Genomic DNA, 21933 nt, shown 5'->3' with positions numbered 1-21933 from the left:
TTCTCTAATGATGTGATCCTGTTCATCAAATGACAACTCTTTGTCCTTGGCTAGGAAACTTAACCATCTTTGATCAACGAGCTAGTCAAGTAGAGGCATACTAGTGACACTCTGTTTGTCTATCTATTCACACATGTACTAAGTTTCCGGTTAATAAAATTCTAGCATGAATGATAAACATTTATCATGATATAAGGAAATATAAATAACAACTTTATTATTGCCTCTAGGGCATATTTCCTTCAGTCTCCCACTTGCACTAGAGTCGATAATCTTAGATTACATTGTGATGATTCTAACACCCATGGAGTCTTGGTGTTGATCATGTTTTGCTCGTGAGAGAGGTTTAGGTAACGGGTCTGCAACATTCAGATCCGTATGTGTCTTGCAAATCTCTATGTCTCCCTCCTTGACTTGATCGCGGATGAAATTGAAGCGTCTCTTCATGTGCTTGGTTCTCTTGTGAAATCTGGATTCCTTTGCCAAGGCAATTGCACTAGTATTGTCACAAAAGATTTTCATTAGACCTGATGCACTAGGTATGACACCTAGATCGGATACGAACTCCTTCATCCAGACTCCTTCATTTGCTGCTTCCGAAGCAACTATGTACCCTGCTTCACATGTAGATCCCGCCACGACGCTCTTCTTGGAACTGCACCAACTGACAGCTCTATCATTTAATAAAAATACGTATCCGGTTTGTGACTTAGAGTCATCCGGATCAGTGTCAAAGCTTGCATCGACGCAACCGTTTACGACGAGCTCTTTGTCACCTCCATAAACGAGAAACATATCCTTAGTCCTTTTCAGGTATTTCAGGATGTTCTTGACTGCTGTCCAGTGATCCACTGCTGGATTACTTTGGTACCTCCCTGCCAAACTAATAGCAAGGAACACATCAGGTCTGATACACAACATTGCATACATGATAGAACCTATGGCTGAAGCATAGGGAATGACTTTCATTTTCTCTCTATCTTCTACAGTGGTCGGGCATTGAGTCTCACTCAACTTCACACCTTGTAACACAAGCAAGAACCCATTCTTTGCTTGATCCGTTTTGAACTTCTTCAAAACTTTATCAAGGTATGTGCTTTGTAAAAGTCCAATTAAGCGTCTTGATCTATCTCTATAGATCTTGATGCCCAATATATAAGCAGCTTCACCGAGGTCTTTCATTGAAAAGTTCTTATTCAAGTATCCTTTTATGCTATTTAGAAATTCAGTATCATTTCCGATCAACAATATGTCATCCACATATAATATCAAAAATGCTACAGAGCTCCCACTCACTTTCTTGTAAATACAGGCTTCTCCAAAAGTCTGTATAAAACCATATGCTTTGATCATACTATCAAAGCGTATATTCCAACTCCAAGAGGCTTGCACCAGTCCATAAATAGATCGCTGGAGGTTGCACACTTTGTTAGTACCTTTTGGATCGAGAAAACCTTCTGGTTGCATCATATACAACTCTTCTTTAAGATATCCATTAAGGAATGCAGTTTTGACATCCATTTGCCAAATTTCATAATCATAAAATACGGCAATTGCTAACATGATTCGGACGGACTTAAGCGTCGCTACGGGTGAGAAGGTATCATCGTAGTCAACTCCTTGAACTTGTCGAAAACCTTTTGCAACAAGTCGAGCTTTGTAGACAGTAACATTACCGTCAGGGTCAGTCTTCTTCTTGAAGATCTATTTATTCTCTATGGCCTGCCGATCATCGGGCAAGTCAACCAAAGTCCACACTTTGTTCTCATACATGGATCCCATCTCAGATTTCATGGCCTCAAGCCATTTTACGAAATCTGGGCTCATCATCGCTTCCTCATAGTTCGTAGGTTCGTCATGGTCAAGTAACATGACCTCCAGAACAGGATTACCGTACCACTCTGGTGCGGATCTTACTCTGGTTGACCTACGAGGTTCGGTAGTAACTTGATCAGAAGTTTCATGATCATCATCATTAGCTTCCTGACTTACTGGTGTAGGAATCACTGGAACTGATTTCTGTGATGAACTACTTTCCAATAAGGGAGTAGGTACAATTACCTCGTCAAGTTCTACTTTCCTCCCACTCACTTCTTTCAAGAGAAACTCCTTCTCTAGAAAGGTTCCATTCTTAGCAACGAATATCTTGCCTCCAGATCTATGATAGAAGGTGTACCCAACGGTTTCCTTTGGGTATCCTATGAAGACACATTTCTCCGATTTGGGTTCGAGCTTATCAGGTTGAAGCTTTTTCACATAAGCATCGCAGCCCCAAACTTTAAGAAACGACAACTTGGGTTTCTTGCCAAACCACAGTTCATAAGGTGTCGTCTCAACAGATTTTTGATGGTGCCCTATTTAATGTGAATGCAGCCATCTCTAAAGCATAACCCCAAAACGATAGTGGTAAATCAGTGAGAGACATCATATATCGCACCATATCTAGTAAAGTACGATTACGATGTTCAGACACACCATTACGCTGTGGTGTTCCAGGTGGCGTGAGTTGCGAAACTATTCCGCATTGTTTCAAATTAATACCAAACTCATAACTCAAATATTCACCTCCATGATCAGATCGTTGAAACTTTATTTTCTTGTTACGATGATTTTCCACTTCACTCTGAAATTCTTTGAACTTTTCAAATGTTTCAGACTTATGTTTCATCAAGTAGATATACCCATATCTGGTTAAATCATGTGTGAAGGTAATAAATAATGATACCCGCCGCGAGCATCAACACTCAACGGACCGCATACATCAATATGTATTATTTCCAACAAGTGTGTTGCTCACTCCATTGTTCCGGAGAACGGAGTCTTAGTCATCTTGCCCATGAGGCATGGTTCGCAAGCATCAAGTGATTCATAATCAAGTGATTCCAAAAGCCCATCAGCACGGAGTTTCTTCATGCGCTTTACACCAATATGAACTAAACGGTAGTGCCACAAATAGGCTGCACTATAATTATTAAACTTATATCTTTTGGCTTCAATACTATGAACATGTGTATCACTACTATCAAGTTTTAGTAAAAACAGACCACTCATCAAGGGTGCATGACCATAAAAGGTATTATTCATATAAATAGAACAACCATTATTCTCTGATTTAAATGAATAACCATCTCGCATCAAACAAGATCTAGATATAATGTTCATGCTCAACGCTGGCACTAAATAACAATTATTTAGGTCTAAAACTAATCCTGAAGGTAGATGTAGAGGTAGCGTGCCGACGGCGATCACATCAACTTCGGAACCATTTCCCACGCGCATCGTCACCACGTCCTTAGCTAATCTTCACTTAATCCGTAGCCCCTATTTCAAGCTGCAAATATTAGCAACGGAACCAGTATCAAATACCCATGCGCTACTGCGAGCATTAGTAAGGTACACATCAATAACATGTATATCAAATATACCTTTCACTTTGCCATCCTTATTCTCCACCAAGTACTTGGGGCAGTTCCGCTTCCAGTGACCAGTCCCTTTGCAGTAGAAGCACTCAGTCTCAGGCTTAGGTCCAAACTTGGGCTTCTTCACTTGAGCAACAACTTGTTTGCTGTTCTTTTTGAAGTTCCCCTTATTCCCTTTACCTTTTTTCTTGAAACTGGTGGTCTTGTTGACCATCAACACTTGATGCTCCTTCTTGATTTCTACCTCCACAGCCTTTAGCATTGCGAAGAGCTTGGTAATTGTCTTATCCATACCTTGCATATTATAGTTCATCATGAAGCTCTTGTAGCTTGGTGGCAGTGATTGAAGAACTCTGTTAATGACATTATCATCAGGAAGATTAACTCCCAGCTGAGTCAAGTGGTTGTGGTATCCAGACATTCTGAGTATATGTTCACTGACAGAACTATTCTCCTCCATTTTACAGCTATAGAACTTACTGGAGACTTCATATCTCTCAATCCGGGCATTTGCTTGAAATATTAACTTCAACTCCTGGAACATCTCATATGCTCCATAACGTTCAAAACGTCGTTGAAGTCCCGGTTCTAAGCCGTAAAGCATGGCACACTGAACTATCGAGTAGTCATCAGCTTTGCTCTGCCAGACATTCATAACATCTGGTGTTGCTCCAGCAGCAGGTTTGTCACCTAGTGGTGCTTCTAGGACGTAATTCTTCTATGCAGCAATGAGGATAATCCGCAAGTTACGGACCCAGTCCGTGTGATTGCTACCATCATCTTTCAATTTAGCTTTCTCTAGGAACACATTAAAATTCAACGGAACAACAACACGGGCCATCTATCTACAACAACATAGACATGCAAAATACTATCAGGTACTAAGTTCATGATAAATTAAAGTTCAATTAATCAAATTACTTAAGAACTCCCACTTAGATAGACATCTATCTAATCATCTAAGTGATCACGTGATCCATATCAACTAAACCATGTCCGATCATCACGTTAGATGGAGTAGTTTTCAATGGTGAACATCTCTATGTTGATCATATCTACTATATGATTCACGCTCGACCTTTCGGTCTCCAGTGTTCCGAGGCCATATCTGCATATGCTAGGCTCGTCAAGTTTAACCCTAGTATTCCATGTGTGCAAAACTGGCTTGCACCCGTTGTATGTGAACGTAGAGCTTATCACACCCGATCATCACGTGGTGTCTCGGCACGACGAACTGTAGCAACAATGCATACTCAGGGAGAACACTTATACCTTTAAATTTAGTGAGAGATCATCTTATAATGCTACCGCCGAACTAAGCAAAATAAGATGCATAAGGATAAACATCACATGCAATCAATATAAGTGGTATGATATGGCCATCATCATCTTATGCCTTTGATCTCCATCTCCAAAGCACCGTCATGATTACCATCGTCACCGGCTTGACACCTTGATCTCCATCGAAGCATCGTTGTCGTCTCGCCAACTATTGCTTCTACGACTATCGCTACCGCTTAGCGATAAAGTAAAGCAATTACATGGCGATTGCATTTCATACAATAAAGCAACAACCATATGGCTCCTGCCAGTTGCCGATAGTTCTGTTACAAAACAAGATCATCTCAATAAAATTTAGCATCATGTCTTGACCATATCACATCACATCATGCCCTGCAAAAACAAGTTAGACGTCCTCTACATTGTTGTTCCAAGTTTTACGTGGCTGCTACGGGCTGAGCAAGAACCGTTCTTACCTACGCATCAAAAACCACAACGCTGTATAGTGATTGCTTTTTGATCTTCAGAAAGAACCCTGTTCATTGAATCCGATTCAACTAAAGTTGGAGAAACTGACACCCACCAGCCACCTGTGTGCGAAGCATGTCGGTAGAACCAGTCTCGCGTAAGCGTACGCGTAATGTCGTTCTGAGCCGCTTCATCCAACAATACCGCTGAATCAAGAATCAACTAGTGATGACAAGCAGTATGTATATACCCACGCCCACAAATCCTTTGTGTTCTACTCATGCATATAACATCTACGCATAGACCTGGCTCGGATGCCACTGTTGGGGAACGCAGTAATTTCAAAAACAAATCCTACGCATACGCAAGATCTATCATGGTGATGCATAGCAATGAGAGGGGAAGAGTGTTGTCCACGTACCCTCGTAGACCGTAAGCGGAAGCGTTATGACAACGCGGTTGATGTAGTCGAACGTCTTCACGATCCGACCGGTCCTAGCACTGAAGGTACGACTCCTCCGCGATCTGCACACGTTCAGCTCGGAGACGTCCCGCGAACTCTAGATCCAGCTGAGTGTCGAGGGAGAGTTTAGTCAGCACGACAGCTTGATGATGGTGATGATGAAGCTACCGGAACAGGGCTTCGCCTAAGCACTGCAACGATATGACCGAGGTGAATTATGGTGGAGGGGGGCACCGCACAGGGCTAAGACAATTGTCAACTTGTGTGTTTATGGGGTGCCCCCTCCCCCGTATATAAAGGAGTGGATGAGGGGGAGGGGCCGGCCCTCTATGGCACACTCAATGGAGTCCTACTCCCACCGGGAGTAGGATTCCCCCCTTCCCTAGTTGGATTAGGAGAGGAAGGAAGGGGGAGGGGGGAAGGAAAGAGGGGCCGGCCCCCCACCCAATTCGGATTGGGCTTGGGGGGGGGGTGAGGGAGTCCTGGACTAAGGGGTCCTTGGGCGTCCGGCCTGTTATCCATGGGCCGGACTGATGGGCTGTGAAGACATGAAGGCCGAAGACTGTACATGTGTCCGGATTGGACTCTCCTTGGCATGGAAGGCAAGCTTGGCGACCGACTATGAAGATTCCTTCTTATGTAACCGACTCTATGTAACCCTAGATTCCCCCTGGTGTCTATATAAACCGGAGGGGTTAGTCCGGAAAGGATATATTCATTACCATGGACATACATGCTAGGCTTCTAGGGTTTAGCCATTACGATCTCGCGGTAGATCAACTCTTGTAACACTCATATTCATCAAGATCAATCAAGCAGGACGTAGGGTATTACCTCCATAGAGAGGGCCCGAACCTGGGTAAACATCGTGTCCCCCGTCCACTGTTACCATCGATCCTAGACGCACAGTTCGGGACCCCCTACCCGAGATTCGCTGGTTTTGACATCGACATTGGTGCTTTCATTGGGAGTTCCACTGTGCCGTCGACAAACGGCTCGATGGCTCGCCTTGTCCTTAAATACAACATCACCTCTGGGGGAGCTCTGGCCCCAGGCCAAACCCTCCGGCTGGGCGGCTTTACTATGATCGCCCGTTCGGCCGTTGAGCTGACGATGACCTCTCGGGCCATTGAAAACCCCCTTCGCATCAACTCCGAGCACTCCAAGCAGATGGATCCGACGGAGTTATTGTCTTTGAACGAACTCCTAGATCACATCGCCGCTCTGGGAATCACCACAGACTATGGTCGAATCGGGCCTAAAACCGATCAAGGAGAAATCGAGACCCCACCGGTCACCCACCAGATTGCGGTGGTTGTGGAGCAAGACGGCGATTCTTCTTCTATATCGTTGACGGACTATGTTCGGATTGCCATTCAGGAAGAGTCGGATACTCACCCGTGAAAGGATGTGACTAGTCCTCCGAACATAGCATCGGACGGCGGTCCTAAATAGTCAGAAGATATTCTGGAACCCAGACTGTTAAGCCCGGAAGGTCGTCAGACTCCGGATAATCGGTCAGGTCGAGGTTCGGATTTAATTCCACCCACCCACCCGAACATAGACGCTCTCTTGAACATAAAACAACAGTCTCAGGAAACGGTCCACCACTTTTGGGCCAGATTCCTCCTTGTCAAGGGCAAGGTAAAAGATTGCCGCGACGGGGACGCAATATCAGCGTTCTGCAACAATTGCGCAGACGAAGGAATCCTCAACGCTATAAATCGCCGCCGCATACTGAAATTCGCTGACTTAGCAACCATTGTACAAAAGTACAGCGCGATGGAGAGCGCCTGGAAAACTCAGGCAGCTCGCTGGGAACCGTCGGTCCCAACTCAATTCCCCCTATAGGCGAAAAGGGCGCACCCTCGCGACATGCCCAGTCCAACACTCAAGAAATGCAAAACTGCTATGCGACACAGCACCGTTCTGGAGGGATGGCTCGATGGCCCATGCAAAATACATACAACACCAGATACCGTGGAAACCCACAGCCTTAGAGCATGTTGGATACTATGACAGGTAGCCAAGAGTGGCAAGGACATCCTTATCAAGGACGACCCAGAACGGCATCCCCCAGAAGACGATAACTCAAGAGTATTGACGGTCTTTGAGACATTCGCTTCAAACAAGAAGCGCAAAAGGGCACTTCGCGAGCTCGCCGAAGTCTGCCAAATTGCTACAATAAACCCCTGGAATGACACGACTATAACATTCAACGCCGGTGACGAACCAAAGTACAGAATAGTACGAGCGCCAGCCGCGTTAGTACTCAGTCCTATCGTGGACGGGTTTTGACTTACCAAGGTCCTCATGGACGGAGGTAGCGGACTAAACCTCATTTATGAGGACACACTCCATAAAATGGAAACGGACAGGAGCCGCATCAAGCAAAGTAACACAACCTTCCAAGGAATTATTCCTAGTAGGGAGGCGCGGTGCGCGGGCAAGATCACACTTGACGTAGTATTCGGCATGCGGGAGAACTACTGGTCCGAAGAAATAACTTTCCAAGTGGCCCCTTTCAGCAGGGGATATCACGCCCTGTTGGGGCGAGATGATTTTACACGCTTCTAGGCCATACCCCACTACGGGTATATGAAGCTCCAAATGCCCGGACCAAACGGTATAATCACTCTCGTCAGTGATCCGGACATAGCACTCCGTGCTGAAAACAAAACCGCATCCCTGGCCCTGGAGGCGCTATCTGAAGCCCTCGCAGCCGAAGAATTAACCGCACTACACTGCACGGTGGACAGGGACGACGTGATCCTCGACAAACACCCTAAATCCACCTCCTTCAAACCAGTAGAAGAAATAGTCAAATTCTAGGTTCACCCAACGGACCCCAAGAAGACAACATCTATCGAAGCTCAATTGAACCCAACAGTTGACACCGCACTACGAGAATTCCTGCGCGAAAACTGGGACATATTCGCCTGGAACCCTTTAGATATGCCAGGGATCCCACGCAAGCTGGCCGAATATAGGCTCAATATATTAAAGGGGTTTAAACCGGTTAAGCAAACACTATGGCGCTTTTCCGAACCCAAGAGACAAGCCATGGGGGAGGAGCTGGCCAAACTCATCGAGGCCGAATTCATTAGAGAAATCAAACATCCGGACTGGCTGGCAAACCTGGTGATGGTACCAAAGAAGGACAAATCCTGGCGCATGTGCGTCGATTTCAAAGACCTCAACAAGGCTTGCCCCAAGGATCCCCTCCCCCTCCCCCGCATTGATCAAATCATCAACACCACCGCAGGACACGACTTACTGTGTTTCCTCGATGCATATTCCGGATACCATCAAATCAAAATGAAGGAGTACGATCAAGACGCAACAACATTTATCACCCGATATGGGACATTCTGCTTCAACACCATGCCCTTTGGGCTCAAGAACGCTGGCGCCACATACCAACGCATGATTCAAACATGCCTGGAGAAACAGATCGGCAAAACAGTAGAAGCTTACGTCGATGACGTCGTCATCAAAACTAGGCACGTCAAAACACTAATAGACGACTTACGTCTTACATTCAAGAACCTCCGGGCGTATGCCATTAAGCTCAACCCGGAAAAGTGTGTCTTCGGTGTCCCCGCTGGAAAACTGCTGGGCTTCATCGTTTCCAATAGAGGAATTGAAGCAAACCCAGCCAAAATCTGAGCTTTGTCACAATTGGCTAAGCCAACAGACCTCAAACAAGTTCAAAAGCTTGCGGGTTGCGTAGCAGCTCTAAGCCGCTTTATCTCTAGGTTGGGAGAAAAGGCACTGCCACTCTATCGCCTTCTACAGCGAACCGACCACTTCGAGTGGATGGACGCGGCAATAGCCGGACCGGAGGAAATAAAAACCCTTCTTGCGAGCAATCCAATACTGGCCACACCAAACGCCGGCGAACTGATGTTATTATACATATCAACAACACATCAGGTGGTGAGCGCCGTACTCGTCATTGAACGAGAACAGGACGGACATAAATTCCCACTCTAGAAGCCAGTATACTACGTATCTAGTGTCCTTACACCATGCAAATCCCGATACCCTCATTATCAAAAAATAGCATACGCGGTCTTCATGGCATCCCGAAAGCTCCGTCACTACTTCCAGGAGTGTTCGATCACAGTGGCCTCCGAAGTACCACTCAATGACATTATAAACAACCGCGATGCTACGGGCTGGATTGCCAATTGGGCCAATGAGCTCCTCCCATTTGACATTACATATAAACCACGTCGAGCTATCAAATCCCAAGTGCTGGCCGACTTCGTCGCCGAATGGACAGAGGCCGAACTCCCTAAAGAGTACGACACATACTCCAATTGGGTCATGTACTTCGACGGCTCTAAAGTGCTGGCAGGGTTAGGAGCGGGCGTCGTTTTAACGTCCCCTACTAGAGACGTCGTCCAGTACGTTCTCCAAATACTATACACAGACTCCAATCATGCAGCCGAATACGAGGTCTTATTGCATGGTCTCCGGATGGCCGTCTCCATGGGCATACAACGCCTAGAAATACGCGGGGACTCAAACCTTGCAATATCTCAAATAAATGGAGATTTCAACGCTAAAGATCTGAAGATGGCAACGTATCGTAACGGAGTCATAAAAATGTCGGCCCGGTTCGAGGGGCTCGAGTTCCATCACGTGGCTCGAGAAAGTAATCAAGCGGAGGGTGTTCTTGCTCGTATCGGCACTAAGTGCGACCCCATCCCACCTAATATCTTCCTGGAAAGGTTCTTTAAGCCATCTGTGGTGTGGCAGGGGAAAACGACAATACTAGTTCGGATCCAAACATAACCCCAGATCCCGGAAACACCGACGTCATCGGGGGCTCAGCCACCGAAATAACACCATCGGCGCATCTCATCATGGAAGTCATTGCCCCATGGACCGAACCCTTCCTGGCCTACCTTAATAGGAAAGAGCTTCCTGAGGACTAGAATGAGGCCCGCTGCATTGTCCGGCGTTCAAAGGCCTACAAGGGTCTTGATGGAGAGCTTTACAAGAAAAGCGCCACCGGAGTCCTTCAACGATGTATATCCGAGGAAGAGGGGCGGCAACTCTTGGCTGAAATTCATGCCGGACTCGGCGGTCACCACGCCGCAGGTCGGGCCCTTGTTAGCAAGGCCTTCCGTACATGGTTTTATTGGCCGAGGGCCCGAGCAGATGCACATGACCTTGTCCAAAGTTGCGTCGGATGCCAACTCTTTGCCGATCAAAGCCATATCCCCCTGCCTTACAAACAATCCCCATCACTTGGCCTTTTGCGGTCTGGGGACTCGATACGGTTGGACCCCTTAAAAGGGGGAAGCCATAAGAAAAATATCTGCTGGTTATGGTGGACAAATTCACTAAGTGGATAGAGGCTAAACCGGTCAAAATGGCTGAGTCCGGCCCGGTGATAGACTTCATATCCGGTGTTGTGCACCGTTATGGTGTCCCACACAGCATCATCACTGACAACGGCTCCAATTTCACAACCGACGAGGTAAAAACCTGGTGTACTAATCTAGGTATTAAACTCGATTATGCCTCCGTCTACCACCCACAAACCAATGGTCAAGTTGAACGAGCCAACGGTCTTATTATGAGCGGCATCAAGCCCAGACTAGTGCGGTCTTTGAAAGAATCAGACAAGCACTGGGTTGAGGAGCTCGACTCCGTACTCTGGGGGCTGCGGACCAAGCCCAACTGTACTACCAGATACACACCTTTCTTCATGGTGTATGGCGTAGAGGCCGTATTGCCCTGCGATATTATTCACGACTCACCTCGAGTGCGTATGTACGAAGAGAGAGAAGCCAAGCTTGATCGGCAGGACAGCTAGATGCCCTGGAGGAGGACCGCGATGTCGCAAAAGCCCGTTCAACAATTTACCAACAATAGGCTCGACGATATCAAAGCAGAGAAGTACGGGCCAAGACTTACAACGTTGGCGAACTCGTTCTACGCCTGCCGGAGAAGAAAAAGGACAAACTCAAGCCCAAATGGGAGGGTCCCTTCATAATTGACGAAGTTCTCACCGGAGGAGCGTTCCGTCTTTGCGATGCATCAGACAATCACCTCGAGCCGAACCCCTGGAACGCGGCCAGACTCCGAAAATTCTATGCCTAGAGCCAAACCCCTTGTTCGTCTCCTCCTCCCCCGTAGTTTCCATTATTTTTTCTCTCTTTCCCGATTATTTTCTTCTTTCTTGCTTTAAAGCTTTGGTACGGCTAGAACGCACACCATTGACACATACATCTTTAAATATGTACGCCACTTGTACCTGGGGGCTTCTTGGACAGAGGTTCTTGCCATTCCTTGAGCATCATGCTCCTCACATATGAGTTTTTCCATATGTACTTTTTATTTGCCACTATATGCATCGATATGACTTAAGTTTTGGCCAAGGTGGGTTGTCTGGCTCCTGTGCTTATGCCCTACGTTCCCGTTAGTTCGGCTAGGGCATAAAGGGAGCACCTCTGCGATTGTTACTGTCGGGTCATCCGGATGTGTACCTCAGACTGGGTGAAGCCAAAAGCTAGCGTTCTTAAGGGAATATTCGGTTGGTGAATTAAAGATGTTTTTTTAAAACTCACTCCATTGTGCACCCCCAGAAGTTATACAAACTGTGGTGTTCACATCACAATTCGGACACGCATGCACACCCAGGGAAAGGAACCCTTAACGGAACTATTCTCTCTGGAAGATGTTTCTTACGATATCAATGTAATATAACATAGCTAGCCGGATACAACTTGTCTGTTCAAGCAACTATGACCCCTACGCCTAGCTTTCTAGGCATACCCCGGCCTATTCGGCCGCGACGGTACTCGGAAACACTCCACACCTTCGGGTCCGGAGGTTGAAGCGAAAAGGTCTGCCATGACAAATGATATACAATTCAGCTAGATGAGGAACGTACACAGTCACTTGGACTCGAACACCTCTTCCTCTACACCTTCCAACATGCAGTCTAACTTACAATCCTGTTGGGAATATTTGGCAGCCACCTCTACTTGGTCATATACTATACTAACGGGAATTTCTTCCCCATTCGGCCCTAGCGGTCTGACACGAGCCATGTGATTAGGATCCAGCTTGGTATATCGCGTCTTCACCATGGCCCAGGCCTCTTGCGCACCCTCTCGGCAGGCAGATATCTTCCACAGCCGGATACGCCGCCGCGCTCCCTTGAACAGCTCTACCAGCTTCTCCATGCTTCCTGGAGGGGAGTCGGATGGCCATAAAGCCTTGGCTACACTCCGCATCGCCTGCCGAGCTTGCTCGTGCAACTACGATAGCCCTTGCAGAAGATCACTTGATGATCCGGACACTTCCTCTTCGGGGCGGTTCATCAATACACCTGCAATTACAACTATATCAACTACCGTTACCTCCAAACTACTATAAGATAAAAGCGGCCACGTACTGAATATGCCGCCTCGCAGCTTCTTGTTCTCCTTCACAGAGTTGGCTAGCTGCGCTCGCACATCTTTCAGTTCTTCGCCCAGTTTGGTGTTCGAATCCTGGATTTTCTCTTTCTCTTGAACGAATTTTGTGAATACATGCTCGCCCGCTGCTACTAGCTTTTTGGCTTCGTGTTCTTCACTTCGAGCGGCGTCCAGCTGCTCTCATACTTGGTCTAACGACCCAACACAAAGATTAGAACCCAGATTCACACTATCGGTGTATCATTATGAATTTTTGATAGAGGAAAATATTACCGGGAGATGCCTTGTATTTCTCTAGTTCGGCATTGGCAGTAAGCAGCTGGCGCTGACACTTTTCTAGTTCCTGAGCTAGCTGGGTATTCTTGTCCGTAAGCACCCGGTTGTACATTGATCCTTAAATCAGTTGTTTCAACTCCTTTAAGTCTCGGGGGCTACTGGCCTATGGTTATCATAGTCAGACAAAGCGAATTTACCTGCACATCTTTCAAATGTTGCTTTGTGGCCCTTTTAATCCCATCTCGAGCAGCCCAGATGTATGCACCGGCTGAGCTGAAGGCGTTAAATGACTCTTCTGAAAAGCTAGGGTCTTATAAAATGGCCCGATGATTCATGGCACTCTCCACTTCCGATTTGGTGACGGATACATCATCTGAGTCCTCGGCTGGAGGACAGTCCGGCGTCGCCCCTGCATCAGCCCCCGTCTTCATGGAAGGATTTGAATCCTGGCCGTGGGAAGTACGGCCGCTCGAACCTCCGGATATAGTCCGGCGCACCTTCCTCCTGACACATGGAAAACGGGAAGGTCATGGTTGGACGTGACTGCTCAGGTGCAGGTTGGCGAATTCATACCTCTTCGATGAAGGCACGGTCATGTCTTCGTTTGCTTTCCTCTTGGAAGGCTTTCCCGGCGCGGGATCCGATCTCTTCGAAATCGCCGAATGTCTCCCCTATGAAGCACGCTACAGTGCGGTGGGTGAGGCAGAATAAGAGCACTCTTTTAGAGAAGGTGTTTCTTAATTATTTACATGTGAAGCAGGAAGAAGGCCAGGGTAGTCGGCGGTGATGGCCACTTCTGTGCCGTCATAGCTTGTCTGGTAAAACACTCCCCCCGCAAGCACCACGAATATATCCGGATCCTCTTCAAACCCAGGATCTAGCTCCCGGTTGTGGATCTCCGGCTGTGGGGCAGGACTATGAAGTCCTTCGGTGACCTTCCGCCAGTGCTGTCATAACAAACAGACTTGAAATTTATCAAAAGTAATCCGGAAGGGGAATGAGTGGAATAGAGGGGTCGAAGCTTACCCAACTGGGAGGATCATACATAGAATACCCATCTCCGCGCTTAATGCGAAGAAACTCCTCTTCCTCCCCTTTAAACAACTCGGCCAATATTTTGGCCAGAGCGATGGGGGTATCCGGACCCTTCCGGCCATAGCGGGAGGCGCCATCCTCTCCATTGTAGTGCCACATGGGCAGCCCTCTGTATTGTGGCGGCTGAACCCCTCACACTATGGAGGTCGCCAATACCCCGATTATTGTGAGTCCGGACTGAGCGAGCATCTTTATCTTGCTCATAAGCTGGCAAACTTCTACGTTGTCATCCTCTTCAAGAATCCGGGGACGCCAACTGTGGCGTTTCTTCAGCGGAACGCTCAAAAATTCAGGAAGACCCTTTCGAATTGGGTCAGGAAGCGCGACGTTCTCAATATAGAACCATTCAGAAGGCCATTCTTCGGATTCCTTCCTTGGTGTGCCGGACAGATATCCAGTATCGGCGATACGCCATACTTCGGCTCCACCCACTTCAAATATAGACCTCTCATGATTACGCGGGACAAGACAGAACAACTTCCTCCATAGCTCGAAATGAGCCTCGATACCTAGGAATAGTTCGCATAAGCGACGTAACCCGCAATGTGCAGAATGGAGGCAAGGGTGAAGTTGTGCAGCTGGAGGCCATAGTATTCCAAAAGCCCTCGGAGGAACGGATGAATGGGAAACCCAACGCCCCTTAGAAGGTTGGGGACGAAACATCCTCGCTCTCCCCCGGATGGATTGGGGAAGTCCTCTGCCTGAATCTCACCGTCAAAGGAATCTAGCCCCGCTCGAACAGAAACTAGATCTGCGGGGGGGGGGGGGGGAATCCCTACGTCTGCAGCTTCATCAATTGACTGAGGGACACTGAACACCTCTCCCACTGGCCTTTCTCCGGGCCGGAACGGGTGGAGGAGCTGGGGGCACTAGCCATGCTGGAATGGACTCTCCTAAGCAGTTTCCGGGGGTTTCCTCTGCGTGGTGCCGAATGGATATAGGATCCAATCTCTTTAATAGATGCTCTTCCTTGCATGGACGGGGTGTTATCTGCAAAAATACCCTGACCTTCCACCTTCGCTTGACACGTGGGAGGCGAAGTTATTTAATGCTCTGAAGCCGAGGGGAGCGACATTGAACCGATGGCCGAATACATCACCTGGAGATCATTAAAGGAGGAACCTGCCTTGCAATGCAGAAGACAATTTGTGTGCCGAACACCTCGCTATTGAAGACTGGTTCGGGGGCTACTGAGGGAGTCCTGGACTAAGGGGTCCTCGGGCGCCCGGCCTGTTATCCATGGGCCAGACTGATGGGCTGTGAAGACATGAAGGCCGAAGACTGTACCTGTGTCCGGATTGGACTCTCCTTGGCGTGGAAGGCAAGCTTGGCGACCGAGTATGAAGATTCCTTCTTATGTAAACGACTCTATGTAACCGGAGGGGTTAGTCCGGAAAGGATATATTCATTACCATAGTCATACAGGCTAGGCTTCTAGGGTTTAGCCATTACGATCTCGCGGTAGATCAACTCTTGTAACACTCATATTCATCAAGATCAATCAAGCAGGACGTAGGGTATTACCTCCATAGAGAGGGCCCGAACCTGGGTAAACATCGCGTCCCCTGTCTCCTGTTACCATCGATCCTAGACGCACAGTTCGGGACCCGCTACCCGAGATCCGCCGGTTTTGACATCAAGAGGGGGCGCCCCCTCCTAGGCTCCCTTCTCCTCTCTCCCACTATGGCCAAATAAGGCCCATATACTTCTCCGGGGGTTCCGATAACCTCCCGGCACTCCGGTATATTCCCGAACTCACCCGAAACCATTCCGATGTCCAAACATAGGCTTCCAATATATCGATCTTTATGTCTCGACCATTTCGAGACTCCTTGTCATTCCCGTGATCACATCCGGGACTCCGAACAACCTTCGGTACATCAAAACACATAAACTCATAATACCAATCGTCACCGAACGTTAAGCGTGCGGACCCTACGGGTTCGAGAACTATGTAGACATGACCGAGACTCATCTCCGGTCAATAACCAATAGCAGAACCTGGATGATCATATTGGTTCCTACATATTCTACGAAGATCTTTATTGGTCAAACCGCATAACAACATACGTTCTTCCCTTTGTCATCGGTATGTTACTTGCCCGAGATTCGATCGTCGGTATCTCAATACCTAGTTCAATCTCGTTACTGGCAAGTCTCTTTACTTGTTCCGTAATGCAACATCCCGTAACTAACCCATTAGTCACATTGCTTGCAAGTCTTATAGTGATGTGCATTACCGAGAAGGCCCAGAGATACCTCTCTGATACACGGAGTGACAAATCCTAATCTCGATCTGTGCTTACTCAACAAACACCATCGGAGATGATACGTCTCCAACGTATCTATAATTTTTGATTGTTCCATGCTATTATATTATCTATTTTGGATGTTAATGGGCTTTATTTTACACTTATATATTATTTTTGGGACTAACCTATTAACTGGAGGCCCAGCCCAAATTGCTGTATTTTTGCCTATTTCAGTGTTTCGTAGAAAAGGAATATCAAACGGAGTCCAAACGGAATGAAACCTTCAGGAACGTGATTTTTGGAACAAACGTGATCCAGAGGACTTGGAGTGGACGTCAAGCAATCAACGAGGCGGTCACGAGGCCGGGGGGCGCGCCCTCCCCCCTCGTGGCCCCACGTTGCTCCACCGACCTACTTTTTCCTCCTATATTTGTTCACATACCCCACAAACATCCAGGAGCACCAAGAAACCCTATTTCCACTGCCGCAACCTTTTGTACCCAAGAGATCCCATCTTCGAGCCTTTTCCGGAGCTCTGTCGGAGGGGGCATTGATCACGGAGGGCCTCTACCTCAACTCCATGGCCCCTCCGATGATGTGTGAGTAGTTTACCTCAGACCTTCGGGTCCATAGTTATTAGCTAGATGTCTTCTTCTCTCTCTTTGGATCTCAATACAAAGTTCTCCTCGATTCTCTTGGAGATCTATTTGATGTAACTCTTCTTTTTGCGGTGTGTTTGTCGAGATTCGATGAATTGTGGGTTTATGATCCAGATTATCTATGAACAATATTTGAATCTTCTCTGAATTCTTTTATGTGTGATTTGTTTTTCTTTGCAAGTCTCTTTGAATTTTCAGTTTGGTTTGGCCTACTAGATTGATCTTTCTTGCAATGGGAGAAGTGCTTAGCTTTGGGTTCAATCTTGCGGTGCTCGATCCCAGTGACAGAAAGGGAAACGACACATATTGTATTGTTGCCATCGAGGATAAAAAGATTGGGTTTACAACATATTGCATGAGTTTATCCCTCTACATCATGTCATCTTGCAGAAGGCGTTACTCTGTTCTTATGAACTTAATACTCTAGATGCATGCTGGATAGCGGTCGATGTGTGGAGTAATAGTAGTAGATGCAGGCAGGAGTCGGTCTACTTGTCACGGACATGATGCCTATATACATGATCATGCCTAGATATTCTCATAATTATTTGCTTTTCTATCAATTGCTCGATAGTAATTTGTTCACCCACCGTAATACTTATGCTATCTTGAGAGAAGCCACTTGTGAAACCTATGGCCCCCGGGTCTATTTTCCATCATAAAAGTTTCCAATCTATTTTATTTTGCAATCTTTACTTTCAATCTATATCATAAAAATACCAAAAATACTTATCTTATTATTATCATCTCTATCAGATCTCACTCTTGCAAGTGGCCGTGAAGGGATTGACAACCCCTTTATCGCGTTGGTTGCGAGGTTCTTATTTGTTTGTGTAGGTACGAGGTGACTCGCGTGTGGTCTCCTACTGGATTGATACCTTGGTTCTCAAAAACTAAGGGAAATACTTACGCTGCTTTACTGCACCACCCTTTCCTCTTCAAGGGAAAACCAACGCAGTGCTGAAGAGGTAGCAAGAAGGAAACTCCTCTATCTCCTAATTTTGAAGTTCTCCACTTCAAACAAAGACAAGGAGAAAACTTGAAAGATGCTTGGTATAGGATGATAAAATCTTATCAAGATTGCACTATAGAGGGAGACTCTAAGATTTTACTTCGTAATTTTTATATTGGGCTCACCATACCCCATAGGCAACTCCTTGATTTTGCCGCCAAGGGGAATTTTATTGATATTTATCCTAGTGTTGCTTATGAAATTATAGAAGGGATAGTAGGAATACTTCCCCCACAAAAGGGACCATCTCCTGAGGGAACCCAAATCTAAGAGAAATTATGCGAATTGCAAAAATCTATTGAACCTCTTAAGAATGTTGGAGGGAACCTTCACCGCATGAATACATTGATTACACTTTGCAATAAGCGGTTGTATGCTCTAGATCTAAAAATCTCCGAGTATGAAGGGAAACGTAAGGAACCTCCTGGATTCGAGCATAACTCCATTAAAAAGATAAATACCAAAGATGATAATACCTAGATCTATCCTTGCTTTTATGCCTAGCTAAGGGCGTTAAACGATAGCGCTTGTTGGGAGGCAACCCAATTTTATTTTTATTCCATGCTTTTTGCTCCTGTTTAGTAATAAATAATTTATCTAGCCTCTATTTTGGTTGTGTTTTTTGTGTTTAATTAGTGTTTGTGCCAAGTAGAACCGTTGGGAAGACTTGGGGAAAGTCTTTTTGATCCTGCTGTAAAAACAGAAACTTTCGCGCTCGCGAGAATTGCTGCCATTTTTTTAATGGACAGTGATATTTAGTTAATTCTTTTTGAAGATGATTAATAGATAAATTCCTCACGTCCAGAAATTTATTTTAGAATTTTTGGGGTTCCAGAAGTATTCGAAACCTACAGATTACTACAGACTGTTCTGTTTTTGACAGATTCTATTTTTCGTGTGTTGTTTGCTTATTTTGATGAATCTATGGCTAGTAATAGAGTTTATAAACCATATATAAGTTGGAATAAAGTAGGTTTAACACCAATATAAATAAATAATGAGTTCATTACAGTACCTTGAAGTGGTGGTTAGTTTTCTTTTACTAACGGAGCTCACGAAGATTTTCTTTTAAGTTTTGTGTTGTGAAGTTTTCATGTTTTGGGTAAGGATTTGATGGATTATGGAACAAGAAGTGGCAATAGCCTAAGCTTGGGGATGACCAAGGCACCCCAAGGTAAAATCCAAGGACACCAAAAAGCCTAAGCTTGGGGATGCCCCGGAAGGCATCCCCTCTTTCGTCTTCGTCTATCGGTAACTTTACTTCGAGCTATATTTTTATTCGCCACATGATATGTGTTTTGCTTGGAGCGTCTTGTATGATTTGAGTCTTTGCTTTCTAGTTTACCACAATCATCCTTTCTGTACACACCTTTTGGGAGAGACACACATGAATTGGAATTTATTATAATACTCTATGTGCTTCACTTATATCTTTTGAGCTATATAGTTTTTGCTCTAGTGCTTCGCTTATATCTTTTAGAGCACGGCGGTGGTTCTACTTTATAGAAATAATTGATCTCTCATACTTCACTTATGTCATTTTGAGAGTCCTTTAGAACAGCATGGTAATTCACTTTGGTTATAAATTTTAAATGCTAAGAGAAGTTGGATGCTTGATAGATGGTTTTGAGATATAAAGGTGGTAATATTAGAAGTGTGCTAGTTGAGTAATTGTGAAATTGATGAATACTTGTGTTGAAGTTGGCAAGTCCCATAGCATGCACGTATGGTAAATGTTATGTGACAAATTTGAAGCATGGGGTGTTCTTTGATTGCTTTCCTTATGAATGGCAGTCGGGGACGAGCGATGGTCTTTTCCTATCAATCTATCCCCCTAGGAGCATGCACGTAGTGCTTGGTTTTGATGACTTGTAGATTTTTGCAATAAGTATGTGAGTTCTTTATGACTAATGTTGAGTCCATGGATTATACGCACTCTCACCCTTCCACCATTGCTAGCTACTTCGGTACCGTGCATTGCCCTTTCTCACCTTGAGAGTTGGTGCAAACTTCACCGGTGCATCCAAACCCCATGATATGATACGCTCTATCACACATAAGCCTCCTTATATCTTCCTCAAAACAGCCACCATACCTACCTATTATGGCATTTCCATAGCCATTCCGAGATATATTGCCATGCAACTTTCCACCGTTCCATTTATTATGACACGCATCATCATTGTCATATTGCTTTTCATGATCATGTAGTTGACATCGTATTTGTGGCAAAGCCATCGTTCATATTTTTTCATACATGTCACTCTTGATTCATCGCAATCCCGGTACACCACCGGAGGCATTCACATAGAGTCATATTTTGTTCTAAGTATCGAGTTGTAATTCTTGAGTTGTAAGAAAATAAAAGTGTGATGATCATCATTAGAGCATTGTCCCAAGTGAGGAAAGGATGATGGAGACTATGATTCCCCCACAAGTCGGGATGAGACTCCGGACGAAAAAAAAGAAAGAAAGAAAAGAGGCCAAAAAAGAAAAAAAGAGAGAAAGAAGGCCCAAATAAAAAAAATAAAAAAATGAGAGAAAAAGAGAGAAGGGACAATGTTACTATCCTTTTTCCACACTTGTGCTTCAAAGTAGCACCGTGATCTTCATGATAGAGAGTCTCTTATTTTTTCACTTTCATATACTAGTGGGAATTTTTCATTATAGAACTTGGCTTGTATATTCCAATGATGGGCTTCCTCAAATGCCCTAGGTCTTCGTGAGCAAGCGAGTTGGATGCACACCCACTTAGTTTCATTGACGAGCTTTCATATATTTATACCTCTAGTGCATCCGTTGCATGGCAATCCCTACTCCTTGAATTGACATCAATCGGTGGGCATCTCCATAGCCCATTGATTAGCCGCGTCAATGTGAGACTTTCTCCCTTTTTGTCTTCTCACACAACCTCAATCATCATATTCTATTCCACCCATAGTGCTATGTCCATGGCTCGCGCTCATATATTGCGTAAATGTTGAAAGAGTTTGAAAAGGCTAAGTATGAAACAATTGATTGGCTTGTCATCGGGGTTGTGCATGATGATAGCATTTTGTGTGACGAAAATGAAGCAAGGCCAAACTATATGACTTTGTAGGGGTAAGTTTTCTTTGGCTATGGTATTTTGATAAGACATAATTGCTTGATTAGCATACTTGGAGTATTACTATTTTTATGTCAACAATAAACCTTTATCTTGAATCTTTCGGATCTGAACATTCATGCCACAATAGAGAAAAATACATTGAAGAATATTCTAGAACTCATTCCACATCAAAAATTCTGTTTTTATCATTTACCTACTCGAGGACGAGCAGGAATTAAGCTTGGGGATGCTGATACGTCTCCAACATATCTATAATTTTTGATTGTTCCATGCTATTATATTATCTATTTTGGATGTTAATGGGCTTTATTTTACACTTTTATATTATTTTTGGGACTAACATATTAACCGGAGGCCCAGCCCAAATTGCCGTTTTTTGCCTATTTCAGTGTTTCGTAGAAAAGGAATATCAAACGAGTCCAAACGGAATGAAACCTTCGGGAACGTGATTTTTGGA

The sequence above is a fragment of the Triticum urartu genome, chromosome 5 (genome assembly GCF_003073215.2).
Source record: "Triticum urartu cultivar G1812 chromosome 5, Tu2.1, whole genome shotgun sequence".
Classification (NCBI taxonomy): Eukaryota; Viridiplantae; Streptophyta; class Magnoliopsida; order Poales; family Poaceae; genus Triticum; species Triticum urartu.
This window is presented reverse-complemented; position numbering follows the sequence as displayed.